Consider the following 17,778-nt stretch of genomic DNA (forward strand, 5'->3'; position numbering starts at 1 on the left):
GGTCTGTTCTTTGTTCCACTTGGAGGGTCTAGGAGGTCACAGTGTATTTCCATAGCCTCTTTCCCAGTCAACAATAAGTAGGGCCTTCCCTGGTGGTCTAGTGGTAGAATCCTGCTGCCAATGCAACGAACAGAATTACATTCCTGGTCCAGGAAGTTCCTACATGATGCGGAGCAACTAAGGCCATGCGCACAGCTACCCAGCCAGCTCTCTAGATCCCATGAGCCACAACTACTGAAGCCGGCATGCCCTAGAGCCCGTGGTCCTCAACAAAAGAAGCCACAGCAAAGAGAAGCCCTTGCACCGCAGCTAGAGAAAGCCTGCATGGAGCAATGAAGAGCCACAACAAAGACTGAGCACAGCAAAAACAAAAGAAAAAGTCCAATCAGTGGGAGGTCTTTCCTGTTGGCCAGGTGGTTAAGAGTCCTCGCTTTCACTGCAGAGGTTGAGGGTTCCATCCCTGATCAGGAACTAAGGTCCACATGCCACTCAGCATGGCCAAACACTAAAAAACAAAGAGAACAAATCAGTAAGTGGGGACACGGAGGGGTCTGTCACCAGCAAGGGCCCTACATGGAACTGCTCAGATTCAGAGTGAAGATTTGACTAATGGAAAATGGGAGCTGATGAGCAGATTATTTTTCCTTTCTTCTCCTGGGCTGGGGATCTGTTGGATGTCTCCTAAGACATGCTTCAAGGGGACAAAGGTGATTGAGCACCCAGTTACTCCATACTAATGGCAAATTTGATAATGTATCCTTGACAAGCCCGCTTTTCTTCCGCTTGTGTTTCCTTTCTTTCACTCCTGATGCTGTATCTCATTCTGCATTAAGTGCTTGTGCATAAATCTTTGTTTCAAATTCTCTTTTCTGGGAAAGCCTAGGCTATGACCAAGAGTCTGGGGGCCTATAAAAATGTTCTGGTCATAAATAAGAATTTTGGAGTTTTTGACTTGCAAAGACATTTGCAACTGTTACCAACCCTTTGAAGTTGGGCCCTAAAAATGGTCCTTCTGCTGGGTGTTGATCATGTCAATAGAACAAGACAGCGTTCAGCTCAGAAGCAAAGGAAGGAACTTCCCTGGTGGCCTAGTGGCTAAGACTCTGCACTCCCAGTGCAGGGGACCTGGGTTTGATCCTTGCTTGGGCAACTAGGTCCTACTTGCCACAACTAAGATCTGCCACAAACAAGTAAATACATGAAGATAAATAATATTAAAAAAAAAAGTAGAAGCAAAGGGAAGTTTTATCCTTTACTCATAAAATGGAGAAATGGGAGCTCACCATCTAGAGTATGCCCTCTGCTGGACAGCCCATCTTCAGGTTGCGAAATTGGGGTCTCTCATCACTGGGAAGCAGGTCGCAGGGTTTTCCCTGGGCAGGCACACCTGCGCTGCCTGTGGCTCCACACCCCAGTGCCAGGTGCAGCGTCTCTGCACACGGCCTGCTACCGCCATCTAGAATTTGTCATTCACAGCCCTTCTGCACACAGTCCCCTGAGCTAAAGTTTAGGGCACAATGCCTCTGTACCAGGTACCCTATGAGAAAGTGAAACAAGACTAAGCACCAAGGAAAAGACAAAAAAAAGGTTAGAGTTTATTCAGTTCAGTTCAGTCACTCAGTCATGTCCGACTCTTTGGGACCCCATGAATCGCAGCACGCCAGGCCTCCCTGTCCATCACCAATTCCTGGAGTTCACTCAGACTCACGTCCATCGAGTCAGAGATGCCATCCAGCCATCTCATCCTCTGTCCTCCCATTCTCCTCCTGCCCCCAATCCCTCCCAGCATCAGAGTCTTTTCCAATGAGTCAACTCTTCGCATGAGGTGGCCAGAGTACTGGAGTTTCAGCTTTAGCATCATTCCTTCTAAAGAAATCCCAGGGCTGATCTCCTTCAGAATGGACTGGCTGGATCTCCTTGCAGTCCAAGGGACTCTCAAGAGTCTTCTCCAACACCACAGCTCAAAAGCATCAATTCTTCGGTGCTCAGCTTTCTTCACAGTCCAACTCTCACATCCATACATGGCCACTGGAAAAACCCTAGCCTTGACTAGACAAACCTTTGTTGGCAAAGTAATGTCTCTGCTTTTGAATATGCTATCTAGGTTGGTCATAACTTTCCTTCCAAGGAGTAAGCGTCTTTTAATTTCATGGCTGCAATCACCATCTGCAGTGATTTTGGAGCCCAGAAAAATAAAGTCTGACACTGTTTCCACTGTTTCCCCATCTATTTCCCATGAAGTGATGGGACCGGATGCCATGATCTTCGTTTTCTGAATGTTGAGCTTTAAGCCAACTTTTTCACTCTCCACTTTCACTTTCATCAAGAGGCTTTTAGTTCCTCTTCACTTTCTGCCATAAGGGTGGTGTCATCTGCATATCTGAGGTTATTGATATTTCTCCCGGCAATCTTGATTCCAGCTTGTGTTTCTTCCAGTCCAGCATTTCTCATGATGTACTCTGCATATAAGTTAAATAAGCAGGGTGACAATATACAGCCTTGATGTACTCCTTTTCCTATTTGGAACCAGTCTGTTGTTCCATGTCCAGTTCTAACTGTTGCTTCCTGACCTGCATACAAATTCTCAAGAGGCAGGTCAGGTGGTCTGGTATTCCCATCTCTTTCAGAATTTTCCGTAGTTTATTGTTATCCACACAGTCAAAGGCTTTGGCATAGTCAATAAAGCAGAAGTAGATGTTTTTCTGGAACTCTCTTGCTTTTTCCATGATCCAGTGGATGTTAGCAATTTGATCTCTGGTTCCTCTGCCTTTTCTAAAACCACCTTGAACATCAGGAAGTTCACGGTTCACGTATTGCTGAAGCCTGGCTTGGAGAATTTTGAGCATTACTTTACTAGCGTGTCAGATGAGTGCAATTGTGCGGTAGTTTGAGCATTCTTTGGCATTGCCTTTCTTTGGGATGGGAATGAAAACTGACCTTTTCCAGTCCTGTGGCCGCTGCTGAGTTTTCCAAATTTGCTGGCATATGGAGTGCAGCACTTTCACAGCATCATCTTTCAGGATTTGAAATAGCTCCACTGGAATGCCATCACCTCCACTAGCTTTGTTCGTAGTGATGCTTTCTAAGGCCTACTTGACTTCACATTCCAGGATGTCTGGCTCTAGGTCAGTGATCACACCATCGTGATTCTCTGGGTCATGAAGATCTTTTTTGTACCGTTCTTCTGTGTATTCTTGCCATCTCTTCTTAATATCTTCTGCTTCTCTTAGGTCCATACCATTTCTGTCCTTTATCAAGCCCATCTTTGCATGAAATGTCCCCTTGGTATCTCTAATTTTCTTGAAGAGATCTCTAGTCTTTCCCATTCTGTTGTTTTCCTCTATTCCTTTGCATTAATTGCTGATAAGGCTTTCTTATGTCTTCTTGCTATTCTTTGGACCTCTGCTTTCAGAGTTTATTACCAATATTCTATTTTCATTTTCTGGCAACTGCTAATGGTCATTACTCCTGGGAACCAAAAGAATGAAGGACATTACATGAGGAGAGATTTTAGAGAAAGAAGACTGAAGACCAAGGTTTGAGGCACCTAACATTTAATGATTGGGTAACGGAGAATTTTAAGACTCTTCATGAGATTGGGAGGAAAATCCAGAGATGTGACAGGAAAACTCTATTAGTTGAATTAAAAGCTAAGCTTCTGTAAGAAGAAGACCCTGAAAATCCAGTAGCTTAAAGAAGAGTCTTTCTCTGTCTACCCCTGTCTTTGTCTCCTGCTTTCTCCCTCTAGCAGTGGTGTAGCTTGTCAACAATTGTGGAATATTTCTCTTCCACCTTATTCTTAGTGGCTCCCAACATTTGAAGGTTTGTCAAGACCTCTTAATGTTCTAAAGCAGAGGATCTCAGTCAGCATCTAGGTGGAGGCTGATTGGAAGGTGGCCCATCAGGGGATAACTTCAAATATGTAAGTATACCGCTGACAGCTTACAGTGAATAATGTCAGATTCATGATCTCCAAAGAAGAAGATTTAACCTCGGGACCAGGGACCAGGCTTGATCACTCAAGAGCTTTTGTATATACTACTAAAGAGCTTTTGTATAGCTTTTGTATATACTATTAAAGTATAGTAAGGGACAGAGGAAGCTTCTGACATAGACATCAGAAGGGGGATGGAGAGTGCTCCCTTGCTAGTATTTAGCAGGATGCTTTATGTCTGTTAGAAAGCTATTGATCAGATAAGAGACACCTGAAGGCTGACAGAGTTTCACCAGGCCCCTCTCCCACAATATGCATTTTTGAGATAGGATAGAAGGAGGTGTGTCATCCCTCAGCCATAAAACAATTGATACGAATACTGGTTTGTTGAGTGATTATCAGCCAAATGTTAGTCTTAGGTGGAACCATTTAGAAGAAAGGCAAATTCCAAAGCAAAAAAAAAAAACATGGTTTCATTAACATAGTTTAAGAAAAACATTTCCATAAGAAAAATGCATTCGTTAACTCAAGGTTTGAGAAAAGTTAAATTCAGGTGGAACAAGGTGTCATGGCAACAGAGAATTCTAAGAGAAAAAAAGTCTGACACTTGTAGTTTGTTTCCTCCTGCCTCTTGAGCGAGAGAGGAAAAATGTCTGACACTTGCAGCCTGTCCTCCATTTGGAGACCCCTGGCCTTCCTGCTTTTTACCCTTTCACCTGTTTCAGGAGAAGACTGGGAGATGCGAGTTTCTGTCTGTTCCTTTCACATTTAGCCCTAAGGGGAGGTGCGGGGCACAGGCAGCCAGTTAGGAGCTGTTCCTTAGTTTGCTACTGTCCTGTTGGACCCAGGAACGCAAGCCCTGGAGGGGGCCTGGGCTACAGGATAAGGAGTGTGTCCTCTGGCAGCAGCCACAAAACCTGGGTGGCCACACAGGTGCACAAGCTCCTTTCACAGAGACACGGGTGACCTGAGGTGGGACAGAGGGAGAGCACGATGATGGCATCTGTTGGCTTCTCAGGTGTTTGGTGAGAATTGCAGTTGGCCCCGAGATATGTGTTAGAAGTCTTAGCTTTTAGGGTAAGGAAATAGGCTTCTTTCAGGGACAAGCTGGAGGTTTCAGTCTGTGTCTCTGTGCTGTTCCCTGGAGAGACAGCCACAGTGAGTCTGGGTGAACCTGTTAAGAACTGTTTCTCAGTTCCTTATAGCCTCGTGGATTTCATGAAGACAATCTTCATTGGCTTTCAGAGCTCTATGTTTTGGAGGCCCATGTCTCAGGTGTTGTCTTCAAAGTTAGGGTCCCAGGTGTGGGACACTTTGTTCCTCCGGGAGAAACCGACAGTGGTGACTTTCCACCTGCTTCTATACTGTGGTTCCAAGGGTGGGTTTCATATAGAGATTTTGTCTCTGCCTCTTCTAATGATTTATTTATGTTTTATCTTCTAATGATTTTAGTTTGGGCTTTTCTTATTCACCTTGTGTATAGGATTCACCCAGCTAGTTTCCACATTCCTTTTCATAGAAGTTTTTCTGTGTAAAACTGTAGATTCACTGTGTCCATAGGAGGGGAGGAGATCTGGAGCCAGTATGTCATGAGTGAACAGGAACCTTCTACCCTTTTGAACAGCTTCCTCTCTCCTTTTCTCTCTCTTTGCCATTCTTGTTGCTTTGTGTCTCTGTCTGTCCCTTTTTTCCTCATTCTCTAGTTCTTGTTCTATTCAAGTCCGTTTTCATTTTGAAATAATTGCAGATTGATGGGAAAGTCCAAAGTTAGTAGAGAGAAGTCTTGGATACATTTGATCTATTTTCTCCCAGTGATTTTATATTATATAACTATGCTGTGCCGTGCTTATTTGCTCAGTCGTATCTGACTCTTTGCAAACCCATGGACTGTAGCCTGACAAGCACCTCTGTCCATGGGGATTCTCCAGGCAAGAATACTGGAGTGGTTGCCATGCCCTTCTTCATGGACTCTTCCCAATCCAGTGATCAAACTGAGGTCTCATGCACTTCAGGCATATTCTTCACCATCTGAGAGATCAGGGAAGCCCAAGAATACTGGAGTGGGTAGCCTGTGCCTTCTCCAGGGGATCTTCCTGACTCAGGAATTGAACCAGAGTCTCCTCCATTGCAGGCGGATTCTTTACCAGCTGAGCTACCAGGGAAGCCCATTATACAACTATAATACCAATTAAAAACTAGGAAACGGACATAGGTACAATGTGTGTGTTTAAGTCTATGTAATTTCCCCCCCGTTTAGTTTCCTGTATGTACCATCACAATCAAGATATGGATTTATCCTATCACCACACACATCTCCTTTGTGATACACTTTTATAGTCACTTCTAGTCCCTCCCTTCCCCTGAAAGTGAAAGTCAGTCAGCATCGGACTCCTTTTGACCCCCTCTACTATACAGTCCATTTAATTCTCTAGGCCAGAATACTGGAGTGGGTAGCCTTTCCCAAGCCTCTGTATTGCAGGTGGATTCTTTACTAACTGAGGGTCCTCTGTATTGCAGGGTCCTCTGTATTGCAGGTGGATTCTTTACCAACTGAGCTATCAGGGAAGCTCCCCCCATGGCCCCCACCCCAAACCCTCTGTAAAACCATCCCTAACTCCTGGGCAGTACTAATTTGGTCTCCGTCTTTATTATTTTGTTATTTCATGGGTGTTATATAGATGGGATCATATTTCACCTATTAACATAGACTTATTTTCATACAACATAATATCATTGAGATTTATCCAAGATATTGTGTGTATCAACAGATTTTTTTTTTATTATTATGTAGTTTTCCATGGTATGTGTGCACCATCATTTGTTTAGAATATTTTAGTTGTTTTCATTTTTTTGCTGTTACAGATAAAGCTGTTATGAATACTTGTGCACAGGATTTTGTGTGGAATAAATTTTTGTTTCTCTGCCATAAGTGCCCAAGAGCATGATTACTGGGCTGTATGGCAAGTGGATATTCGGTTTTTAAAGAAACAGCCAAGCTCTTTTATCAAGTAGCTGCACCATTTTATATTCTCATTAGTAATGTATGAGTGATTCAACTTTTCCACAATCTCACCAATATTTGGTTTTGTTCCTATATTTTTGATTTTTGTTGTTCTAGTAGGTAGGTGGTGATATGTCTTCATGGTTTTAGTCTGCATTTTGCTGATGATTAGTGATGCTAAACATGTTTTCATGTTTCATCAAGACATCTTCACCACCTGTATATTTACATTGGTGAGTTATCTGCTCAAATGTTTTTTAATTGAGTTATTTTCTTATTGTAGAGTTTTGAGAGTTCATTGTATATTCTAGATATGAGTGTTGTCTATGAGAAGCAGTTTGAAAATATTTTCTTCCAGTGTCTAGCTTATCTTATTATCCTATTAACAGCGTCTTTAATAATGATTTTATTTTGATAAATCGTCACTTGTAGATTTTTAAAAAAATAGATCATGCTTTTGTTGTATTATATTGCAATATAAAACAAGAATTTTGAAAAACAACATAGAAAAAAAAGCATGTAATTTCAAGTAAGCATTCCTAGATAATGTCAAATTATTAACCAAAGTTATTTTGCCAATTAATATTTGCAGCAGCAAGATTGAACTGGGAAGAAGTGTTAATAGCAGGTCTGTGATTCTATCCATCTCTGGACACCCTTTGCCATATTGGTGTTTCCTTGGCCTCCTTATAAATATTATGTTGGGATTTAAATAGTGGAGAGATTACTGAGAAACTTCTAATTAAGACTATTTTAAGAAAGAGATAGTTTCTCCTTATGCATAGGATATTATTTAAAAAAAGGATTTATGCTTATATGGGAAATGGCTGGCTATAAAATGTAAGTTAATTATTGAAGTTCTCTGTGCTTTTCTGACTAATAACGTATAAAAACCAAGATGCTTCAAACCTAAATAGCTCTCTCTGAGATAGCTTATACTACTAACTAGCAGTGCTCTATTACTCTGAAAAAAAATATGTTCTAGTGGGGAAAAAGAGATTTTATAATTTTTGAAGCTGCATTTGACGGTTAGGCCAAAGCCTTCCATAGACAGATATTAAGCATTCCTGTCTTTTCCTTGTATAGTCAAGTGTATAAGTTGTTTTGAAATTGATTGATTTTCAAACTTCAATACACACAATATCCTTCAAGTTTCTTTTCAATTTACTTTAGCAGTTATAGCTATCTTGTTTAACTCAGTCATTTGTATCGTAAATGCAAAGATGAGTTGAACTGAAGGAAACCATGGCAGTTCCATTTAAAAAGTCAATAGTTTTTCTGTTTGTTTAAGTAAATTATTGCAACTCTTGGTAGAAATTGAATGATGTCCTAGAGGAGATGATATTTTTCCTTAGCCACATTAGAAGTTTGGGAGTAAAATGTGGGTGTTGCTGTTTAATATATTACCTTAAAGATTAGAATCTGCCTAAACTTTAACTCTGTAATCTCTTAGAAGTTGGTTATAATTTGCTGTATAACTCAGGGACTCAACCCCAGGCTTTGTAAAACCTAGAGGAGTGAGATGGGGAAGGAGGCTCAAGAGGGAAGGGACATAGGTATACCTATGGCTGATTCATATTGGTATTTGGCAGAAACCAATACAATAGCGTAAAGCAATTCACCTTTGATTAAAAATAAATAAATTTAATTATATAAAAAAGAAAAAAACAATTTGATTATGAATATTAGGTGAAATTAATTTACCGTTAAATTTGAGTAACTGAGTTCTTATTTCTATATGCAGAATTTTTTTTTTTGCAATTGTGTGAAAAAATCTCAAGTATTTAGTAAAATATTTAAACCATTAAAAGAGGAGAGCTAAGATAACTGGGAAGTCTAGGGAGTTATCTGACCTCCGTCATTTATGAGAAATTATAAAAGAGGCAGATTAGGTATCTTCTTGTATTCTCCTTGATACTCATTTTCTCTGAGGATTGTCATCTCTGGGCAGCTAGGCAATATCAGCTAATTAACAGTACAGGACATTCATTCCCCAGAGACTTCAGCCAGGTAAACAGTTTTCACCAGACCAGTTTTACTGCAGGTTCATACCAATCTCATGCTTTCATAATGAGCTCTCCATCATAGAGCCAAGACAGTATATTCAGAAGGAATCCTGAGAGTTTGAAATTGCCTTCCTATGTCATGCTACCAGCTAGATACAATGCTGATCTTCAGTACCCTCTGAAGGTATTTGAAGTTATGAAGAGAAAGCATCTTCTTGCTTAAGGAAAACTTAAGGATATTCCAATGCTGATAGAGTCAACTTATGTACTCATTTCATACAGCCCGCATCCTTAGTCTACATACCCAGGTCCCAATGCCCAGTAGTGTATTAAAGGCAGACACTGGAAATGAGATAGGGAACGAGCTTAGGACACTCACATAAGGTGACTAAAACTGAGAGGACTGGAACTCGATCTCTGTGGTACTTTAGGAATTGGTAAGTGAGTTTGTTTTCAGTTGCAAGTGTTCTTTAAAGGCTAAATTGAGTAACATGCATGTCAATTGGCAAAAGAAACAGAAGTTCCTATAGAAATTTATCAAATTAAAGAACTAAACTTAAGTGTTATGGCAGCCAACTTTGTGTTCCTAGACATTTCATCCTATTGTAGTATATTCATTATGTCTTAGTATGGATATATTGACGGAGAAGGCGATGGCATCCCACTCCAGTACTCTTGCCTGGAAAATCCCATGGATGGAGGAGCCTGGTGGGCTGCAGTCCATGGGGTCGCTGAGGGTCGGACACGACTGAGCGACTTCACTTTCACTTTTCACTTTGATGCATTGGAGAAGGAAATGGCAACCCACTCCAGTGTTCTTGCCTGGAGAATCCCAGGGACGGGGGAGCCTGGTGAGCTGCTGTCTATGGGGTCACGTAGAATCGGACATAACTGAAGCGACTTAGCAGCAGCAGCAGCAACAGCAGCATGGATATATTGAACAATTTAAATTCAGGATATTTGGCTGTCGTAAAACATGTCCTTCAGTAATTGAATAATAGCACATATGTGAATGTGAAAGTATTAGACTATACACTTTCATTTTTTCCCCAGCTCCTATTTACTGTGAAATAACAGAATGTTTCTTAAAGTGTATTGTCAATATCTGTAGTTTTAAAATGTTCATTTTCTCAAAGAAATGAACATATGTAATCTTCCAAGTGGTAGTTTGATAATTACAACAATGAAAGTCCATTTTGTGGTTATTGTGTCAATGCATTTTTGAATTTATTGTTAATGAAAAATGATCATTCTTCAATTGAGGAGAAATACCAATTTGAGAGGAGAAACGTGGGTCAGACAAGGTGATCTGAATGTTTAATTTATTGGTGAATTAGGCAAATGACAATTTTTTGATGGCCTTGCACTGAGGTGATGTGTATTGTACACTGGTGACTGTCCTTTCATCCTTGCCCACACTTATGAATGGACTCTACATTTTGTATGAATAGACTCTAGGTTTTGTATGAATGCTTTCAGTGTCCAGTTCAGATCTTTTCTACTGGCTGGTGGGTGCACCAGTCTACACCATATTTGTCATGAATATTGACTGATAGCTTCACAGCCTGTCCCTTCTTCAGAAAATTGCCATAAGTTGAATGGGAGCCACATTGCCAGGAGGTCTCCTGATCTTGGTTGGGTCAGCTTGCAGTCAATGACAGATCCTTGGGATATATAAAAGGCTGCCTTTTTGTTAAGGTGAAACTGCATCTGACACAATGGATGCTCCACAGCTTGTTATTCTGTATACCAGTACCTAGTCACATTTAAATGACTAGGTATTTAAATTAACCTGAATTAAATTTAAATTTAAACTTCAGTTCCTTAGCTGCCACCCTTGAAATGCTCAGTCAGCAACATGTGGGTAGCAGTGATTGTATTAGTGAAAATAGAATACTTTATATCAGCAGATAGTTCTGTTGGAGAGTCATATTCCAGCTTTCTCTGGGATCAGGCCTATGCTATTCCATTTGGATCACATCCTTGCTTAGTAGCATTGTCTGCTCTATTTTGCTCTTTAATTCTCTTTATCCTGAGAACATTCGATCAATAAACAGCTTGCAAAGGAATTCCTACTTCAGCTTCTCCTTCCCAACCTGGCCAAACATTGTCCATATTGATTAGAACTGTTATTTCTGATACCATGATAGATCCATTTGCTGCTCATTTGTAAGTCCTTCATTGCTATTAGGGACCAGTCCTAATGTATCAGAGTTAAGCTGAGACAGAAGGACTATTAAAGCAAAAGTGATTCAGTTACAGCTCTGAGGCTGCAGGGGTTTTGTCTGCACCTTTTCAGGATTCCTTGAGGAACTGGATAGGGTAGAGTTTGAACTTTAAATTTATCAGTGAATGTTGCATAATTTGAGATATTTTAAAGAGATATTATCTTGAGATCTTTTGTCTTTATAATGGTTTGTGCACCAAGTAGTTAGTTTTCTTGAAATACTTATATTCTTCCACTAAAATTTCAGTTATATTATGTGTCAGTAATATACAGTTATTATAATTGTAAATATACCTCTAGCACTGATGTGTGTCTGTATTAAGCATTTAACCTCTCTCATTTGATGCCTCTTCTCTTAATTAGTATAGTGGAATTGTGTTCTTGTGAGATATAATTTTCTATTATATTCTTTTAAAAAATAATTGTTATGTAAGATGTCATCTTTTATTGTAGAATCTGTTAATTTTACCTACTTAATATTTTCTATAGATACACACATATATGATTTTTTCAATTATTTCTCATTTGTATCCAAATATTTATTGATATGTAGCTTGTATAGCGGAATTTGCCTATTTCATGTCATATCATGATGGTTACCAAGGAAAGTATTTGTTGTTCCTGTAGCTAGGATGAATGTGTTTAATATTTCTAGTTTTTATTATTTATGTTATTTATTTTATTATTTATGTAGTTTGTCTCATACTACTCAGTATTCCTTATTGCGTTAGGTCAGTTGATATGTATTTTAACATAGATGATGATTCTCAATTAAAAAGCAGAATTCTTTAAATGTGGTAGCAAGGAAATAAAAATTTCCCATTTAACCTTAGCCAAGAAATATTCCTTACCTTGAATCATTGCCTTCTGTGGTGGTGCAAACAGCTTTAGGAAGGGTGGGTGCTGAGTAGGGAAGGAGCAAGGGATTGGTCAGCAGAATGTACTCTTGAGATCATTGTGATGATGTGTCTTGCATATTGAAGTTTCCCATGTCTGATTTACTCAGGAAAGGATAACTTCCTGAATTTCTTTAGAGAAAAAAAATTTAAAGAAGACAAATATGACATTGGTATCCTAATTACCTTCCAGTGTAATATACACTTGGACTGGAACCATTGTAACATACAAAGACAATTATATTCTTTTTTTCTGTTTTAGTTGGTGTTACTTTTGTTTGTTGTTGTCTGATATTAAATTTTTCATCATAAAATCATTCATTTTTATACCTGTCAGATACTCGGTCATTTAGCATCCTTTTTCTAATAAATGAATATTATTCTGTATAGTTGCACATGGTTGGAACCACTTCATCTTGACAGGATTTTATCTTATATCAATTGCCTTATAGATATGATGATAAAATGTATCATTGTCTTATTACCCTGGTTCATTATTGTATTGGTGTTTTCCTTTGATGAATTAACATTTTATATTTTCTCTTAACTTTGGTGAATGCTTCCTTTATTAGGTACATTTAGAAAAGTTTTCCAGCAGTTCATCTAGGATGAATGTGTCAGTATTTGTATATATGTTCATGAGACTGAGCCATAGGTTGTATTTGCTTTTCTGAGCAGGTGTGAGTCAGGGAACATATCCTGTCATTGCACATTTAGACTATCTGTCAAAATTTTACAATTCTGTTATAAATTTTTTTCTGTATAGACTTCTGTTGTGGATACCACAGATCACATTCTTATAAGCGATGCATGATACTGGATGCTTGGGGCTGGTGCACTGAGGGGATGGTATGGGAGGGAGGAGGGAGGGGGGTTCAGGATGGGGAACACGTGTATACCTGTGGCGGATTCATGTTGATGTATGGCAAAATTACAGTACAATATTGTAAAGTAATTAACCTCCAATTAAAATAAATACATTTATATTAAAAAATAATATAAAATAAGAATCAGAAAGAAATCAAAGGAAGAATGAAATCTTATGAAATTGTAAACTCTGCTATTGGCAGTGGTGTCCGCTGAATTTTAATATATTCATGTCTGGCAATAAAGCAATGTGTTTCCTAAAAACACAGACTTTGATATCCAAGACACCTAATTTTTGTTTACAAATTTAGGATTTTAATAATCTTGGCTAAGCTGCTTACCCACTTTAATCTATCTCTTCAAATATAGAAGGGTAACAGTAATAAATGCCAAACTGTTTTGGAGATAGTTGAGATTATGCATGTAAAAGTTGTAGTGCATATCAAACAATCAACAATACCAACAGTGCTGGCATTATTACTATTATTTTCAAAACTATTTCTGTATTTACTCATTTAATTTTTGACTGCACTGGATCTTGGGTGCTGCTCACAGGCTTTCTGCAGGTGCAGCGAGCAGAGGCTGCTCTCTAGCTGTGGTGCGCCGGCTTCTCAGTGTGTTTTTCTCCTGTTGTGGAGCATGAGCTTCAGTAGTTGTGGTGCAGGAGACAGTAGTTGTGGCGGATGGGCATAGCTGCCCCGCGCATGTGGGATCATAGTTGTCCTGCTCATGTGGGATCTTCCTTGACCAGGGATCAAACCTGTGTCCTTTACATTGCATGGCAGACTCTTCACCACTGGACCACCAGGGAATTCCAGCATTATTAGCTGTAAGTAGTATATCATTCCAGCCTTCAAAACTTGGATACTTCAATTTTTCAAACTTTATTTAATTAAGTATTGTTTTTGGAGGTGTGTGAACACTATAGTGCTCTTCTGTACTGTTTTGTGGTTGAGTGTTAAGTTAGATTAGCATAATCCTTCTCATATATGGTGTATTAAATTTCTATTATGTGTTCTTTTTATATTTCAAACCATCTGATCTTTTTTTTCTTTCCTTACCACTAAAGTATGGGACATGGAGGACATTTACGCCATTGATGAAGGAATATTCCCCAGGGCCCCTCCACCACTACCTCTTCTTTCATTTGACTCTTTGTGGTTGTTGTTCAGTCATTCAGTCAGGTTGGACTTTGCAACCCCAGGAATTGCAGCATGCCAGGCTTCCCTGTCTTTCACCATCTCAAGTTCATGTCCATCGAGTCAATGATGCCATCCAACCATCTCATCCTCTGTCGATCCCTTCTCCTCTTGTGCTCAATCTTTTCCAAAATCAGGGTCTTTTCCAGTGAGTTGGCCTTTTGCATCAGGTGGCCAAAGTATTGGAGCTTTAGCATGAGCATCAGTCCTTCCAGTGAAATTCAGTGTTGATTTCTTTTAGGATTGACTGGTTGGATCTCCTTGCAATCCAAGGGACTCTCAAGAGTCTTCTCCAATAGCACAATTCAAAAGCATCAATTCTTTGGTGCTCAGCCTTCTTCATGGTTCAATTCTCACATCCATACATGATTACTGGAAAAACCATAGCTCTGAGTGTACGGACCTTTGTTGGTAAATTGATGTCTCTGCTTTTAATACACTATCTAAGTTTGTCACTTTTCTTTCAAGGAGCAAGTGTCTTCTAGTTTCATGGCTGCAGTCAGCATCTGTAGTGATTTTGGAGCCCAAGAAAATAAAATCTGTCATTGTTTCCACTTTTTCCCCATCTATTTGCCGTGAAGTGGTGGGCCCAGATGCCATGATCTTAAGTTTTTTGAATGTTAAGTTTTAAGCCAGCCATTTCACTCTTCTCTTTCACCTTCATCAAGAGGCTCTTTAGTTCCTCTTCACTTTCTGCCATCAGGGTGGTATCATTTGCATATCTGAGGTTGTCTATATTTCTCCCAGCAATCTTGATTCCAGCTTGTGAGTCATTCAGACTGGCATTTCACATGATGTACTCTGTATATAAGTTAAATAAGCAGGATGACAATACACAGTCATGAATGTACTCCTTTCCCACTTTTGAAGCAGTCTACTGTTCCATGTATGGTTCTAACTGTTGCATCTTGACCTGCATATGGGTTTCACAGGAGACAGGTTAGGTGGTCTGGTATTCCCATCTCTTTAAGGATTTTCCACAGTTTGTTGTGGTCCCACAGTCAAAGGCTTTAATGTCGTCATTGAAGCAGAAGTAGATTTTTTGGGGAATTCCCTTGCCTTTTTTTTTTTTGACTTCCCTGGTGGCTCAGATGGTAAAGCGTCTGCCTACAATGCGGGAGACCCAGGTTCAATCCCTGAGTTGAGAAGATCCTTTGGAGAAGGAAATGGCAACCCGCTCCAGTAGTCTTGCCTGGAAAATCCCATGGACAGAGGAGCATGGTAGGCTACAGTCCATGGGGTTTTAAAGAGTCAGACATGACTGAGTGAATTTATTTACTTACTTACTTATTTGCTTTTTTTATGATCCAACTAATAATGGCAATTTGATCTCTGGTGTGATTCCCAGGTGGCACTAGTGGTAAAGAACCAGCCCACCAATGCAGGAGATATAAGAAATGTGGGTTTGATTCCAGGGTTGCGATGATCCCGTGGAGGTGGGCACAGCAACCCACTCCAGTATTCTTGCCTGGAGAATCCCATGGATAGAGGAACCTGGAGGGCTACAGTGCATGGGGTCACAAAGAGTTGGACATGACTGACTAACACTTTCACACTTTTCCCTTTACTCAGTTTTTATTAACATTTCTTTTATGACAATTTTGTATCAGTTTCTTTCACACAGCAGTGGGTCTACACCCAATTCCGATTCAAATTTTGAAAGCCTTAGAAGAATTAAAAATGTACTAGGTACCTAATCATTTGAATACAATAGAACTGAATTATATACTTTCTTATGCTGCTTAAGTTAATGGATGATCATGAAAAATGAAAGTGAAGTCAGTCAGTTGTGTCCAACTCTTTTCAACCCTTTGGACTGTAGCCCACCAAGCTCCTCCATCCATGGGATTTTCTAGGCAAGAATACTGGAGTGGGTTGCCATTTCTTTCTCCAGGGGATTTTACCGACCCAGGGATCAAACTGAGGTCTCCTGCATTGCAGGTAGACTCTTTACCATCTGAGCCACCAGCGAATCCCAATGATCATGTTTATGCAGTAATAAGTAGTTGGATGAATATGATAGTCAGTTAACCTTAGAGCTGGTATTGTGTTCAGTTTGGTGTAAGTAATGTTTTAAGATAGCTCCCAGAAAGGTGCATATGTAAAATTCAGATCAGATCAGATCAGTCTCTCAGTCGTGTCCGACTCTTTGTGACCCCGTGAATTGCAGCACGCCAGGCCTCCCTGTCCATCACCAACTCCCGGAGTTCACCCAGACTCACGTCCACCAACTCAGTGATGCCATCCAGCCATCTTATCTTCTGTCATCCCCATTTCCTCCTGCCCCCAATCCCTCCCAGCATCAGAGTCTTTTCCAATGAGTCAACTCTTCGCATGAGGTGGCCAAAGTACTGGAGTTTCAGCTTTAGCATCATTCCTTCCAAAGAAATCCCAGGGCTGATCTCCTTCAGAATGGACTGGTTGGATCTCCTTGCAGTCCAAGGGACTCTCAAGAGTCTTCTCCAACACCACAGTTCAAAAGCATCAATTCTTCGGAGCTCAGCCTTCTTCCCAGTCCAACTGTCACATCCATACACGACCACAGGAAAAACCATAGCCTTGACTAGACGAAACTTTGTTGGCAAAGTAATGTCTCTGCTTTTGAATATGCTATCTAGGTTGGTCATAACTTTCCTTCCAAGGAGTAAGCGTCTTTTAATTTCATGGCTGAAGTCATCATCTGTAGTGATTTTGGAGCCCAGAAAAATAAAGTCTGACACTGTTTCCACTGTTTCCCCATCTATTTCCCATGAAGTGATGGGACCGGATGCCATGATCTTCGTTTTCTGAATGTTGAGCTTTAAGCCAACTTTTTCACTCTCCACTTTCACTTTCATCAAGAGGCTTTTGAGTTCCTCTTCACTTTCTGCCATAAGGGTGGTGTCATCTGCATATCTGAGGTTATTGATATTTCTCCTGGCAATCTTGATTCCAGCTTGTGTTTCTTCCAGTCCAGCATTTCTCATGATGTACTCTGCATAGAAGTTAAATAAACAGGGTGACAATATACAGCCTTGACGAACTCTTTTCCCTATTTGGAACCAGTCTGTTGTTCCATGTCCAGTTCTAACTGTTGCTTCCTGACCTGCATACAAATTTCTCAAGAGGCTGATCAGGTGGTCTGGTATTCCCATCTCTTTCAGAATTTTCCACAGTTTATTGTGAGCCACACAGTCAAAGGCTTTGGCATAGTCAATAAAGCAGAAATAGATGTTTTTCTGGAACTCTCTTGTTTTTTCTATGATCCATCGGATGTTAGCAAATTGATCTCTGGTTCCTCTGCCTTTTCTAAAACCAGCTTGAACATCAGGACGTTCACAGTTCACATATTAACTTAATGTAAATGAATGTTCTTAGATGTGTATAACACCAAAATGTGCTTTTCTTTATTTCTTCTCTTGTATTACCAATACTTTTAGTATTATCTATCTTCGACCTGTCACTGCATTGACAGTGCATCTGTGTTTGTATGTATTTATGGCACCCCACTCCAGTACTCTTGCCTGAAAAATCCCATGGACACAGGAGCCTGGTAGGCTGCAGTCCATGGGGTTGCAAACAACTGGACATGACTGAGTGACTTCACTTTCACTTTTCACTTTCATGCATTGGAGAAGGAAATGGCAGCCCACTCTAGTGTTCTTGCCT

This window comes from Bos indicus, chromosome 23 (genome assembly GCF_029378745.1).
Source record: "Bos indicus isolate NIAB-ARS_2022 breed Sahiwal x Tharparkar chromosome 23, NIAB-ARS_B.indTharparkar_mat_pri_1.0, whole genome shotgun sequence".
In the NCBI taxonomy this organism is placed as follows: Eukaryota; Metazoa; Chordata; class Mammalia; order Artiodactyla; family Bovidae; genus Bos; species Bos indicus.